Source organism: Amblyomma maculatum, chromosome 9, assembly GCF_055883805.1.
Source record: "Amblyomma maculatum isolate TAMU_Amacu chromosome 9, ASM5588380v1, whole genome shotgun sequence".
NCBI classification, from domain to species: Eukaryota; Metazoa; Arthropoda; class Arachnida; order Ixodida; family Ixodidae; genus Amblyomma; species Amblyomma maculatum.
The window spans coordinates 37,937,205-37,952,304 of record NC_139352.1 but is presented as its reverse complement, the minus strand read 5'-3'; the positions used below and the strand labels follow the sequence as shown (position 1 = coordinate 37,952,304).

The following is a 15,100-nucleotide window of genomic DNA, read 5'->3' as shown; positions in this document are numbered from 1 at the left end:
CTGCCTTTCATAGAGTCCCAAATCAATGCATGCATTTTTTTTACTTCTCATTTTGCAGGACACCCGCGATGGTGATGCAGTGGTAAGGACGCTCGACAACTTTACCCAAGGATGCGGGATCGAATCCGGACTGAGGCGGCCGCTTTTCGGTGGAGGCGAAAAGCTAAGCGCTAAGCTAAGCTAAGCGAAAAGCTAAGCCTACGTTCAAGAACCATCTGCGGTCGAAATTTCCGTAGTCCTCCAATAAGTCATCTCTCATAGCCAAGTCGTTTTAGGATGTTACACCCCATAAACCAAACCAAACCAATTATTTTGCGGTGGGTATTTAGTACCGCCGCTCAGATCTTGTATAATGTGTGCTTTCTGAGAAGATTTTAGTACCTATTTTTTCCGTTCGATGGCTAAAAAAGAATTTCACCTGCCAATTAGTGGCGCCTAAAACGTGCATTTTAGTGCCTAAATATCCGGCCTCTATAATAAATTTTAAGCGTGATTTCACTTTCACATCAGCGCACGGAAATGACCTCTAAGATAATAACAAGAGGAAGGAGGGAGTGAAACCAGAAAGAAAGAGCCATCGTAGTAGGGGGCTGCGAAGAGACTTCTACCACCTGGCTCACCACGTCGCTCGCATCGCACAGCACACGGACGCGTCTCCGTTCGCCGCCATCAAAACAAGCCGGCGGAGGTCAGATTCTAACACGGGAACTTAATGCTTGCCCACAGGGCCACGAGGGGGGGGGGGGGGAGAAGTGAATATAGCATACTTTCACACAATTGTAGCCAAGCTACGCTTCTTGCATGCAGAGCTGGATGTCGTTCATTCAGGCTTCTAACAGAAGGCGCGCCGCCGCCACAGCCGTTGCATAGCAGTCACTGCCGCAGCGCCGACCGTCACTCATACCGCTCGTTCTGGCCATTTGTGTCACGTGTGTCACTCAGTAACTCTCCAGGCATCTCGAGCAGTAGGCCGTGTCTACCCCAGGCTTGCAGCCAACACCAGTGGACATTAAAACTGTTTTTCACTCTCAGGTGTTTGGTGCTCGTAGCAGAGAGGACGAAGACAGTAACGGAATCCCCGCACATGAAAACACCGGCGCGGTTATATAGGTAGATTCCGCACTGAGCCTCCGCACGCCGCAGCGGAGAGCTGACCAAGTGGAGCGGGAAAGCGCCTGCGGGCATCACATGCGCATTGCATGAAGTGACTTGTGTATAGTATAGAACGGAAGGCTCTTTTCAATGAAAAAGAGCCACCGCGCCCAGTCGGAAAAAACTACAGAAAATTTTCTGATGTTACGACAGAATTTCTGCGCGGTTTTTGACGGGAAATCTGTTGTGACAACAGCTCATTCTGTAGTAACATCAGAAATTCCTGTAGCTGCAACAGAAATGTGCTACAGAACTACAGACAACAGAAATATACTACAGAAAAACTACAGAACTACAGAAAAGTACTACAGAACTACAGAAATATCTGATGGTTACGACAGAACCACAGGATATTTTGTCGTATTTTTGACACAGTTCTGTAGTTTTTTTCGACTGGGCGGTGGCGGTGGTAAAAACAGCTATTGTGGGAACCAGGGTACATAACACATAACAAGCATTGAGATGGTCCTGATCCCGACTGGTGTCTGTCAGGCCGTGCCTGACAGCGACCGCTTTAGCCAAGTCAACCATTATATTTTACGCTGCTGAGTCCGACCTGGAGACCACGATCTCCCAAACCCTCTTGCTCCGTCAGGCCCAAATGAGGCGGTTGCTTGAAATATTCGCCTTGTGTTGATTAGATTCGTTCAACGGATATTTTCCGTTGACTCCTTCAATCACACAAAATCCAACGAAAAAGATCCGTTGAACGGATCTGTTCAACTGAAGGCTTCTTTTATTTGATGCAACCCTTGGTTGCCCACAGCCAACGCTTTCTCACCCCATTCGGTTCCGTAGTGTTTAGTCCCTGAAATGTTTTGAAGCGAAAGCTTCATTAAGCTACCTCGTGGAGCCGTAGTGGACCCTGAAGTTTTCACCAGGTGGTGAAGGTTGGCTATTTCTGGTCCTAACGGACTGGGACTGGTTGGTCAACACCCATTGAGGTGGGTGCTAGCCTGCCACCAAATTAACTGTTGTAGGCCGTCATTGCACTCGCCACCGCTTAGGTGGTGGACGACAGCTGCCGAGGCGCGCGTCTTTCTGTCCCTCTTCTTTTTATTGCGAAGCAATACTACTTTTAGCTACCACCTCAGCCCGTCAAAAGGCGCGGCGGTGACAGCCACGCTTGACCTTTAGCGTGACCTGGCTGTGTGACGTCATACCACCTGTGTAAGAGTGGGGGCTCACCTCGCGCCGTCGCCTTGCGCGGTGGCAGTTACCGCCTGACTTCTGCTCCTCTCACCAGTGGCGCTGCGCGCTGCGTGACGTCATACCATCTGTGTAAGAGCGGGGGCTCACCGTCGCCTTCGGTTTGGTTTCGTAAAACTTTATTTCCCACCGTCGCCTTGCGCGGTGGCAGTTACGGCCTGACTCCGCTCCTCTCGTCAAACCATGAGATGCAGCCTACAGTCAAAGCGCTGGGGCAAGCTGCAAAGAGGAAGCAAAAGCGAGCCACAGAGACTGAAGAAGAGCGAGAAGAGCGGCTTTCCAAGCGACGAGCGCAAGAAGCAGCTAGGCGGAAAAGGCGGTTAAATGTGTTCGGTAGCAGAATCGACGACAGAAGCAGGAGAGGAAGGTACGAATTTGTCCGATAGTTTGGAACGTGGATCTACTAGCAGCACTACCAGTTCGGAGCGATGGAACGCTAGCAGACGACAACGACGTACCCAAGAAACGCCGCAAGAGCCACAACAGTGACTAGAGAAGGAACGTGTGTATCGAGAGAAGTACAATGAACAGCGAAGGAAACGGCGTGCTGAAGAGACACCCGAACAACGAGATAAACGCTTGGAGAAAGCAAGGAAGAAATCTCTCACTCGAGCTACCCGAGCTGAAACCGATGAAGATGTTCTGGCACAACGGCGTGAAGAACATGCAAGGCGAGTGCAGGAGTTTGAAGCGGCAACCCGTGAATTTAATAGACGCTTTAGTGACAATCCGTTTGGCTATGCATGTTCAGTGCGTGACCGGTTGTAGCAAAAAGACAAACTTACGCCGGTGAGTTTGCTCATGTTTCCTACATTGCTTAAGGCTTCCTCGGATTGGAATGAGGATTTAGCTAGTGCCGTGGTGTGTAATGCATACAAGAGTAGTCTTAGGGATGAAAAGATTCCTCTCTACAGTGTTTCAAACGGGTACAAATACCCACCTATGCCAGAAGGACTACCGCGTTTAAATCCGGTTGCACAGCGGCTTCTGTCGCCACGCATACCATTTGTACAGATTACGGAGTGTATTTATAGGTTTTAATAAAAGATGAAACGAGAAACATGTGTGCATTGTCATTCTGTCTGTGTGTGTTTAGCTATGTAAAACCATAGCTAAACATAGTACAGTCAAGCGTCACCATAGCCATAACAGCAAACATAACCGGAGCATCACCATAGTGAATATAGCACAGCCAAGCATCACCACAAGGGGTACAATAGTAGTACCACGTATTGCTTCGCAATCACCAGGCTTAACCAAGCTAAGCCACAGCCAATTTTTCTTTTCTTTCTGCTCTACTTTCTCTCTTCTGTCCGCACGAGGCAGCGTAGATGGCTTAGCTACAGAGCCAGTAACAGGCCCGTGCATTTTCTTTCGCCGCCTCGGTAGTAGAAAACTACGCTCGGGAATGTGGTCTAGAGTGCGCTCCGAATAAATCTGAGCTTTTGCACATTGCACAGCATAAAGGCCCAGAACAATACATACACATTTACGTAAAATGCACACCGATGCCATAGGTAAGCACACTTCGGGTATTGGGATTGCAAATTGATAACCGAGGTAACAATGCTACAGCCCTGAAAAAATTGAAGTCCACCTGCGAACAAATTAGTACGATGATTGGCAGGATATCCGGCAAGCACGGTGGACTTTTTGAAAAAGGAACCGTTTGCCTGCTTCAGGCGTTCGTCGTTAGTCGTGTGGTGTACGTGGCGCCCTACCTCAAGCGGAGGAAGAGCGACCGTGGCACGCTAGACTCGATGATTCGGGCGGCGGTAAAAAAGGCTCTAGGACTACCAGCTAGAGCGTCTACAGAGAGCCTGCTCCAACTTGGGATCCATAATACAATAGGGGAGCTGATTGAGGCCCACAGAACAAGCCAAATTGCTAGGCTGTCGGTGACCACCACCGGCAGGCGAGTCCTCCGAGACCTCAATCTAGGGCTTCTCCCCACCACAGAAAACAGAGTAGACATCCCGGAAGTGTGGAAAAATACGTTGACGGCTAAGCCGCTCCCCAAAAACATTAATTGGGAGTATAATCAGGGGAGGCGTGAAGCCAGGGCAAAATTTATGCAAAATAACTATGGCAGTTAGAGAGGCACATATTACGCGGATGCAGCGGGTCCCACCGAGGATGGCATCTGCACCATTGCCGTTGTACACGAAGGAAAGCAGGTAAACGGGCTCTCAGTAAAAACTAATGACGCGCTAATGTTGGAGGAAGTGGCGATTGCACTGGCCGCCACCCATTGCGACTCGGACTCGCAACAGGCCTGCCGAAATTACATGCGGGGCAGGATAGCGCCTATTGCCCACAGAAGTTTATTGGCACATACGAAAAATTCAGATTCGGCTACTAGTAAAAAACAAGTTATATGGGTGCCCGGTCACCAGGAGGGGAGGGGACCGACACCGCTCACGCGGCTGCCCGAGCGTTCCTTCCCCGGGGTTCCGCTCAATCCTCCGGTTCTACCGAGGCAATCATACCAATCCCGCTCATAACGTATGCGGACATTACAAATTATTTACGCCTCTGCAGGGAGGGCTGCCTGGGACCCGCCAAAGGTCTCCACAAATATGAGGAGTGCCACCTTAGACGGCTCCAAACCGGGTGTTTTCTAAATCCCGCCATACTAAAACACATGAACCCAACATTCACGGGTAGGTGCGAATTCTGCAGGCAGTAGGCTGGGCCTGCCAGCAAAATACAAAAATTGGAGGACGCTTAACTTCGCCTTTAAGAATGGAACGCGATAGCACAAGACACCGTAGTGCGCCCGGCACTGGTAGACGCAACCGCTTTCATTACGTCACTCAAGAGCGAGCTCATGTTCCGACGCTTCATGCCCTAGCGGTGACGTCATCGCTTCCCCTAGCGGCCTCTGCGAGAGAACCTTCCGGCTCCAGTTTGCGCGTACTAGCGTTCCTTCGCTTACAATGCCACTGAGGCGTGCACAGAGAAGGGAGGCTCTGTTTCGAATTTTTACATAGAGCAACTTGCTATACTCCTTTTTATTTATTAATCTTTCCGGGACGTAGAAGCGCTGCCAGCCACCTTGCCGAAACGCGCGGACCTCAAGTTGCAGTCGTAGTTCGTCGGCAACATCGTTGCTGATCCCAGCCGGCGCGATGAAGATCTCGGAGGCCGTGCCCTGTCTATCTTATTCCGTGCGCCACACGCATGATGGCGCTACGTGCACGCCAAGCGAGGAGGAAGTACAGCGGAAAAGTAATTTGCCACAGGCTTAACTGCGTGTTCTATAATTCTGTAATTTACATGCTCATAATTATTATTATTATACGCCACAATACACGTCTCTAAAGGAAATTTCTGAAACAACCCCGCAATCAATAGACGCGCCTTTGTCCATTTCAAAACATCTAGCTGGCGTGGTGGAGAGGTTAGCGTGCACCCCGGAGGTCCACGTTCGATTCCTCAGGTCGGTACTTTTTCCTACTCGTTTTCATTTATTATAGCTTCTGGGATTTTCTGATCACGGCCAACGCCGGAGGACGCGGGACGGCAGCGGCCGACGACCACACCGACTTTTCTGCGACACGGGGCCCTTAACGCTGCAGCGTTAAAATATCATTCGAACAATCACATTTCGATATAATGGTGCCGGCATGGCTAGCCCAGCCGGCTGGATAACAAAATACCGCATGTGCCAGCGCCGCTGAAACTGCGCCTCCCCATCTGCTTATAACTGTTCCGCAAGACATTTCCATATGACGCCGGGGTGGTGCAGGGGGAAGACGCCCGACTACTGTGCCGGAGTACCCGGGCTCGATCCCGACCTCGGCGGCTGCGTTTCGATGGAGGGGACACGAAGAGGCGTCCGTGTGCTGTGCGATGTCAGCGCACGTTAAAGATGCGTCTACTGGGCCGGGGCATGGTGAATGCGTTCCGGGAGATCCGAGAGGCTCACTTAAGCAACCAATACACACGTCTTTCTAAGACACTGTCGGGTCGCCGCCTCCTTGCCCGACTACACATCCAACATACCACCCTTATGGAAGATCGTGTACGCCTCCCTTTCGAGTGGAGATGCGGCCTCCACGTACGCCCTCTTCATAAAAACATGACACGTGAAGACCACAATGGCCGGCGCCTGGCGCGGGCGGAAGCCCTGGGCCGCCATTATGGGTCGAAACCCGACATTTACTACGTGGACGCCTCCGGCCCCCACCATGGGGGATGGTACACGGCCGCAGTGGTCCACCAGTCCAAAACTTAACGGGCTTACATTTCGCGCCCGTGACATAACCCACGCGGAGGAGGCCGCCATTGCGCTGGCAGCTACCCACACTGATTCTAAAACAATTATCTCCGACTCGCGAGGGGCCTGTCGGAACGTCGAGCAAGGCTGGGCGCCATACTTAGCCTACCGACTACTTCAAAATTGCACCTGCACCGGGGACCCCGCTTACCGGAATATAGTATGGACTCCTGCTAATATGGGTCTCGAGGGGAATGAGGCAGCCGACGCCGCCGCCCGCGCGCTCTCTTTCCGGGCATCCCATATACCCCCTAGATCAGGATCTCGAATTCGAACCCGGGTTACGGCGCTCGACTACTGTTCCCAAGGACGCGGGATCGAATCCCGGCCTCGGCGGCCGCTTTTCGATGGAGGCGAAAAGCAAGGCGCCCGTGTGCTGTGCGATGTCAGTGCACGTTAAAGAACCCCAGGTGGTCGAAATTTCCGGAGTCCTCCACTACGGCGTCTCTCATAGCCTGAGTTGCTTTGGGACGTTAAACCCCACAAACCAACCAAACCAACCACCTTTTAAAGACATTGTTCTTTATTATCAATCTTGTCATAGCCTTTACCCTCGCCCGAGTAAAGGTCTATCTAAGACGGAGGAGCGGCTTCTACTCTTTATACCAACACTCTGCTGTGCCCGGCAGCACAAAAACATTTTAATCCCTCCTTCGCGGGCAGTTGTCCGCACTGTGCGGAGAAGTCTTCGGACATCTACCACATGGTGTGGGCTTGCCCATCCAACCCAGCTGTTCCTCCTCACCCCAACCCCACTCGGGAGGACTGGGAGGCGACCCTGCTCGGCTGCTATGACCTGCAGGCCCAAAAGGCCTTGGTCGAGCGCGGCCGGGGAGCGGCCGACGCCACTGACCCCACCCAGTATCTGTAAAGGCTGGATGTTCATAGATCCGGCCGATGCATACATCCATCCCTTTTGGATCAATAAACGTTTGTCACCACCACCACCACCCTCTTTCTCTCTTTCCACTTTCACTCCCACCTTCCTCCCTTCCCTTACGGCGCGGTTGAGGTGTCCACAAAAAACAAGTGATATACTTCAATCATATGACGAGACGGAGTCTCTGCAGCGCTGCGTAATTACACTCCCAGGCAGCGTCGCTTGCATAAAATTGTTAACAGCAAAAACGTACCAGGATTCAAAATTGCAACGAGTCTGTCACTACGGCCGTTGCCTCGCGCACTCCATAGAGCGAAACAAAGCTTAATGCTTAACCCCACTATGAAGTAGTAAAAGTACTCACAAACGTTTTCTTTCCATATAGTCCACACTATGCTATCACGGCGTTTCGTTTGTGTCACTGCTCGCAGTTGTTATCAACAATTATGTATCGGTTGCTATGAAGTGCTTTTGGACATCTTAGATATCGACAATAAAATAAAATTTGGAGGACGCCTAAGATTCGCCTTTAAGAATGGAACGCGATAGTGTTATCGCGCCCCTTTCTCATCGTCTACTCATTTGCTTGAGCTTTTGAGTCATACAAAGACGTAGTTCACATGATACAACACTCATACATACCACCCTTATGGAAGATCGTGTACGCCAACTTGTCCAAAGCACGACTGTTCGGTAATCGTTCTAAAACGCGATTCTGGGACACGTAGAAGCGCTGCCAGCCACCTTGCTGAAACGCGCGGGCCTCAAGTTTCAGTCGTAGTTCGTCGACAACATCGTTGCCGATCCGAGCCGGCGCGATGAAGATCTCGGAGGCCATGCCCTGTCTATCTTATTGCGTGCGCCACACGCATGATGGCGCTAGGTGCACGCCAAGCGAAGAGGAAGTACAGCGGTTGGTTGGTTCATATGAAGGGAAAGGCGCAGTATCTGTCACACTTGCTCTGTGGACACCTGAACCGCGCCGTAAGAGAAGGGATGAAGGTGGGAGTGAAAGTGGATAGAGAGAAAGGGGGCCGTAGTGGAGGGCTACGGAGTAATTTCGACCACCTGGGGATCTTTAACGTGCGCTGACATCGCACAGCACACGGACGCCACTTCGTTTCGCCTCCATCGAAACGCAGCCGCCGAGGCCGGGATTCGATCCCGGGAACTCCGGCACAGTAGTCGGGCGTCTTACCACTGCACCACAGCGGAAAAATTATTTGCCATTCGCTTAACTGCGTGTTCTGTAATTCTGTAAGTTACATGGTCATTATTATTATATGCCGCAATACACTTCTTTAAGGGAGATTACTGAGGCAACACCGCAATCAATAGACGCGCCTTTGTCCATTTCAAACCATCTAGCTGGCGTGGCCGAGTGGTTAGCGTGACCCCGGAGGCCCACGTTCGATTCCTCAGGTCGGCGATTTTTCCTACTCGTTTTTATTTATTAATGCTTCTGAGATTTTTTGCTCACGGCCAACGCCGCACGACGCGGAACGACGGCCGCCGACGACGACACTGACTTTTCTGTGACGTGGGGCCCTTAACGCTACCGCGTTAGAACTAAAAGCAATAAAACAGCCAACTAGGGAGGGCTGGGAGGCGGCCCTGTCCAGCTCGGACCTGGAGGCCCTGATTGCTTTATAGGAAGGGAAAGGCGCGGTAACTGTCTCACTTGTTTTCTGTGAACACCTTATCCGCGCCGTAAGAGAAGGAAGGAAGATGGGAGTGAAAGTACAAAGAGAGAAAGAGGAGCCGTAGTGGAGGGCTAAGGAGTAATTTCGACCACCTGGGGATCTTTAACGTGCGCGTCCTGGTCCACAGAGTTCGGGAAGCGGCGGCGGTCAATGGCGTCCCGGAATAGGGTATACCAGAAAGCTCCACTAGGAAACGTACCTCGCTTCCCAAATCATATCATCGTAAATAAATGTTTTCTTCTTCTCCTCCTCCTCCTACAGCCACAACAAGTGATATTGACAGACACTGCGCCTTTCCTTTCAAATAAACCACTATGAAGTGAAAGCGAAAGCATCACAACGCCAGGTATAGAAGTTCTTCGTGCGACACTAAATTTGGCTTTCAACTGACCTTGCCAGTTATTTGTGTGTGTCCACGATTCATGGGTTTAACTCAAACGTAAACTGCGCTTTCCTTTCCTCAAAACCCAACTTTACATCGCACAGCACACGGACGCCTCCTCGTTTCGATGGAGGCGAAACGAGGAGGCGTCCGTGTGCTGTGCGATGTCTGCGCACGTTGAATATCCCCAGGTGGTCGAAATTACTCCGTAGCCCTCCACTACGGTTCCTCTTTCTATCTTTCCAGTTTAACCCCCACCTTCCTCCCTTCCCTTACGGCTCGTTTCACGTGTCCACAGACATAAATGTGACAGATACTGCGTCTTTCCCTTCCTGCGAACCATCTCTCTCTCTCTCTTACGGAGAGATACCAGACTACTGTGCCTGAGTACCCGCGTTCGAAACACACCGCTGGCGGCAATGGTTTAATGGAGGGGAAAGGGAGAGCGTTCGTGCGCTCACTGCACGTTAAACGTCCCCAGGTAGTCGACCTCGCACCGTAGCCCTCCACTATGGCTCCTCCTTCTCTCTTTCCTCTTTCACTCTCACCTTCCTCCTTTGCCTTTCGACGCGGTTCTCTCTTTTCTCTCTTTCCACTTTCACTCCTATCTTCCTCCCTTCCCTTACGGCGCGGTTGCGGTGTCCACAGGAAACAAGTGAGACAGTTACCGCGTCTTTCCCTTTCTATAAATAAATAAATCAGTCTCTCTCTCTCAGGTGTACACCGAAAGCAAGGGGAGGAAGATGATTGATTGATTGCTTGATTGATAGGAAGGGAAAGGCGCGGTAACTGTCTCACTTGTTTTCTTTGGACAGCTCAACTGCGCCGCAAGGTAATGACGGTGGATGTGAATGTGGAAAGAGAGAAAGAGGAGCCGTAGTGGAGGGCTCCGGAGTAATTTCGCCCACCTGGGGATCCTTACCGTGCGCTGACATCGCACAGCACACGGACGCCACTTCGTTTCGCCTCCATCGAAGCGCACCCGCGGAGGTCGGGTTCGAACTCGGGTACTCCGAAACGGGGACGGCAGAAGAGTTCAGGATCTCGCTACAGAATAGGTATTCAGCTCTGAGGATGGCGACATTACCGTAGAGGCAAGGAACAATAATTTCAGAGATATCATTACTGAGTGCGCGGTAGAAGTAGGCGGTGGGATAGTTAGAGAGGATAGCGGTAAGCTGTCTAAGGAGACGAAAGATTTGATTAAGAAACGCCAGAGTATGAAAGCTTCCAATCCAGCAGACCAGATCGAATTGGCCAAGATATCAAAGCTAATCAATAAGCGCAAGGTGGCCGATATAAGGAAGTATAACATGGAGAAAATTGAGCATGATGTAAAGAACGGGGGAAGCCTTAAAGCGGTAAAGAAGAAATCGGGCATAGGCAAAAACCAGATGTATGCGATAAGGGGCAAGGCGGGCAACGTCATCACTAATATGGAAAAGATAGTCAAAGTAGCCGAGGAGTTCTATACAGATCTCTACAGCAGCCAAAGTAGTCAGGACCGTCATGAGATTGGCGGTAAGGAAAAACAGTCAGACGTTCCACCAGTGACGAAGGACGAGGTCAAGAAAGCACTAGAAACTATGAAAAGGGAGAAATCAGCTGGAGAGGATCAGATAACTACAAATTTTCTGAAGGACGGGGGGGGATATCGTGCTAGAAAAACTGGCCACCCTGTATACGCAGTGCCTTGTGTCATCGACGGTACCGGAACCACGGAAGAATGCAAACATTATCCTCATTCACAAGAAAGGGGACTCTAAGGACCTTAAAAATTACAGACCAATCAGCTTACTGTCTGTTACGTATAAGGTATTTACTAAGGTAATCACTAATAGAATCAGGACAACCTTAGACTGCAATCAAGCAAAGGATCAAGCAGGGTTTCGGAAACGGTACTCTACAATCGATCATATACATACCATCAATCAGGTGATAGAAAAATGCTCGGAATATAACCAGCCCTTATACATAGCATTCATTGATTACGAAAAAGCATTTGACTCAGTTGAAACCTCGGCGGTGATGCAGGCATTGCGAAATCAGGGGGTAGACGAGCCGTACGTGAAAGTGCTGGAAGATATATATAGTGGCTGCACAGCAGCCATAGTTCTGCATAAAGCAAGTAACAAAATTCCCATAAAGAAAGGTGTTAGGCAAGGAGACACAATCTCCCCAGTACTATTCACAGCTTGTTTAGAAGAAGTATTCAGAGACTTGGAATGGGAGCAGTTAGGGATAAGGGTAGATGGAGAATACCTCAGTAATCTGCGATTTGCTGATGACATTGCCTTGCTAAGCAATTCGGAGGATGAACTGCAAATAATGATTGATGACCTAGACAGGAAAAGTAGAAAGGTAGGCTTGAAAATCAATATGCAGAAGACTAAGGTAATGTTCAACAGCCTCGGGAAGGAACAGCAGTTTACATTAGGTAGCGAAATACTGGAAATAGTAGGCGAATATGTCTACTTAGGACAGGTAGTAACCGCAGATCCGGACCATGAAAAGGAAATAACAAGAAGAATAAGATTGGGATGGAGCGCATTTAGCCAGCACTCGCAGATTATGACTAGCAGCTTACCGGTATCGCTCAAGAGGAAAGTATACAACATTTGCATCTTGCCTGTACTCACCTATGGGGCTGAAACGTGGAGGCTAACCAAGAGAGTTCTACATAAGTTGAGGACAACCCAGAGGGCTATGGAACGAAAAATGGTAGGGGTAACATTAAGAGATAGAAAGCGTGCAGAGTGGGTCAGAGAAATAACTCAAGTTACCGACATTCTAGTAGAAATTAAGAAGAAGAAATGGACATGGGCAGGACATGTAGTGCGAAGAGAGGATAACCGATGGTCGCTGAGGGTAACAAACTGGATTCCAAGGGAAGGAAAGCGTAGCAGGGGGTGGCAGAAAGTTAGGTGGGCGGATGAGGTTAAGAAGTTCGCAGGGGTCAAGTGGATGCAGCTAGCACAGAACCGGGTTAAGTGGAGAAATATGGGAGAGGCCTTCACCCTGCAGTGGGTATAATCAGGCTGATGATGATGATGATGATGATGATGACTCCGAAACAGTTTACCGCCGAAACACTCACAGCTTTCGCTCTACCACTATAGGCTCAAGCCATTTTTTTTTTTAGTTTCGCCCATCTTATATCTTTTGGAGATTAGTTTTACCAGCACCAAGCTCGCTTCCTGCAGTGCTTTTTAGACATAATGAGGAGACAATAGCTGTACGCGCTGCCGGAAACAAAAATAGAAAAATGGCAGCATGTCCCTGAGCGCACAGAACAGAAAATGGGCAAAGAGTAGGACTATCGAATTTAACTACTGAGTCTATATGGACTTTATAAGGTGGCTAAGTACAACCAAGGCACTTGGCGTTGTTCCCGATAGCAATTTCATCGAGGAACAGCTGCACAACCTAGGTACCTCGCTTAGGCGCGCTTAACTCCCGACCGCGCAAAGTTGGTTTGGAATGTACTCAGCCTTGCAGAGGCTGCACCTCGTCACCTGGAAGTATCTGTCAGAAACGGACAGCGAGCGCGGTTTCTCGGCGCAGGCACACACGCTTCTGTTGTAAGGGGGAGCAGACTTGAGATGCCTGTCGACCTTTATAACCCCCCCCCTCCCCCCCTCTGGGGAATCATGTCTTTTTTCAGTTGATTATGTATATATGCCCTATTATGTTTTGTATAGTGCTTTGGTCTGTGGGTAATTGCATTTTTGTATGTATGTACCCACCGGGGTGGTGCAGTGGCAAGACGCCGACTACTGTGCCGGAGTTCCCGGGTTCGATCCCGACCCCGGCGGCTGCGTTTCGATGGAGGCGAAACGAAGTGGCGTCCATGTGCTGTGCGATGTCAGCGCACGTTAAAGATCCCCAGGTGGCCGAAATTACTCCGTAGCCCTCCACTACGGCTCCTCTTTCTCTCTTTCAACTTTAATTCCCACCTTCCTCCCTTCAAGTGAGACAGTTACCGCGCCTTTCCCTTCCTATAAATAAATCAGTTTTTTCCCTTACGGCGCGGCTCGGGTGCCCACAAAGTGTGACAAATTACTGCGCCTTTCCCTTCCTGTGAACCAATTATTATTATTATCGAAATTGAAGGTGGTTGATCCTAGTCCTACGGGGCTGGGACTGGTAGGTCACTGCCTCTTGCTGCGGGGGCTAGCCTGCCATCATATTTTTATCTATTATAGGCCGTCTTTGCACCCACTACAGTTTCGGTGGTGGACGACGGCTGTTGCGACGCGCGTCTTTCTCTCCCTTTTCTTTTTTTCTTTCTTCCCTATTTTCTCTTCTGACCGCACGAGACAGCGGAGGTGGCTCTGCTTCAGAGCTAGTAGCAGGCACGTGCATTTTGTTTTCCTTCTTCCTTCTGTCGCAACATCGAAATTCAGACCGGCACTGAGCTTTTTCTTTCCGACAAAACAATTTACAAATTGGTAATAGACGTCAACGAAAAGTGGGATGCTTGGTAATCCTCAAAACGACCTAATAATTATTGTGAAATCAGGAGCGGTGTTACAAGTAATGTCCGTTATGCTCCTGAGGCGTAGCCTAAGTATACCTGTAATTTAAATCTTCAAATCGCGTGCAACCTTGCGCATTTATGCACAAGCATGCTAAACAAAGTTTAGCCGATATAACTAGGTTGTAGCCATGCTGAAATTCCCATAACTTGCTCCTTGACCACTACATTTCCCACAGTAACTTCTAAGCTCATCTGGCGGCGAAAAAATTGATCTTGAGCTGGGAGACGTTGTTGTGAAGTCCTCTGGATATCTGGGCCGTCTGCGTTCTTCATAGTGCAATGACAACGTCACTAGGCGTGGTTGAGCAACGGAATCCGTGAGCTGCTCATTCTCGCGATGGGTGAAGTGCACGCAAGTCCGCGAGCGTAAACAATTTGGCGCAAGCGTTGGGCGTGCTTCTCGACGCCCCGCCGCGGTGGCTCAGTGGTTAAGGTGCTCGGCTACTTAAACGGAGTACCCATGTTCCATCCCGACCGTAGCGCGGTCGCGTTTCGTTAGAGGCGAAACGCATTGGCTTCCGTGTGCTGTGCGTTGCCGTCGAAATAATTCCAGAGCTCTCCTCTACCAACATCTGTTTCTCTCTTTATTATTTGAATCGACCTCCCTCCCTTCTTTTATAGCCTGGTCAGGTGTCCAGCGAGAATGAATGAATGAATGAATGAATGAATGAATGAAATACTTTATTTAGCCAAAGGGAATTCTCCCGGCGATGGGCGGGGCCTTCAGTCCAGGGCTCCAGCGGCCTTTGCCGTCTTGCGCGCTCTGTCGATCAGATTGAGCTGGTCATCAGGCATCGAGCAGGACAGCGCAGCCTTCCACTGCTCCGGTGTTTGTGTGGTGGTTATTGGCGCCATCTGTGTTTTTGACACGCCCGTGTAACATGGTAGAGTGTAGGATGTTCCCCGCGTAGTGAGCATTTATTTTCATATGTTGTGGGATGGATTTTACTGA

General features: G+C 50.1%; 1 pseudogene; it reads left to right on the top strand.

The window, feature by feature from the left end:
* The first annotated feature begins 2,549 nt into the window (after positions 1 to 2,549).
* LOC146178873 (uncharacterized) lies at positions 2,550 to 3,402 on the top strand (annotated as a pseudogene).
* The last annotated feature ends 11,698 nt before the right edge of the window (positions 3,403 to 15,100 follow it).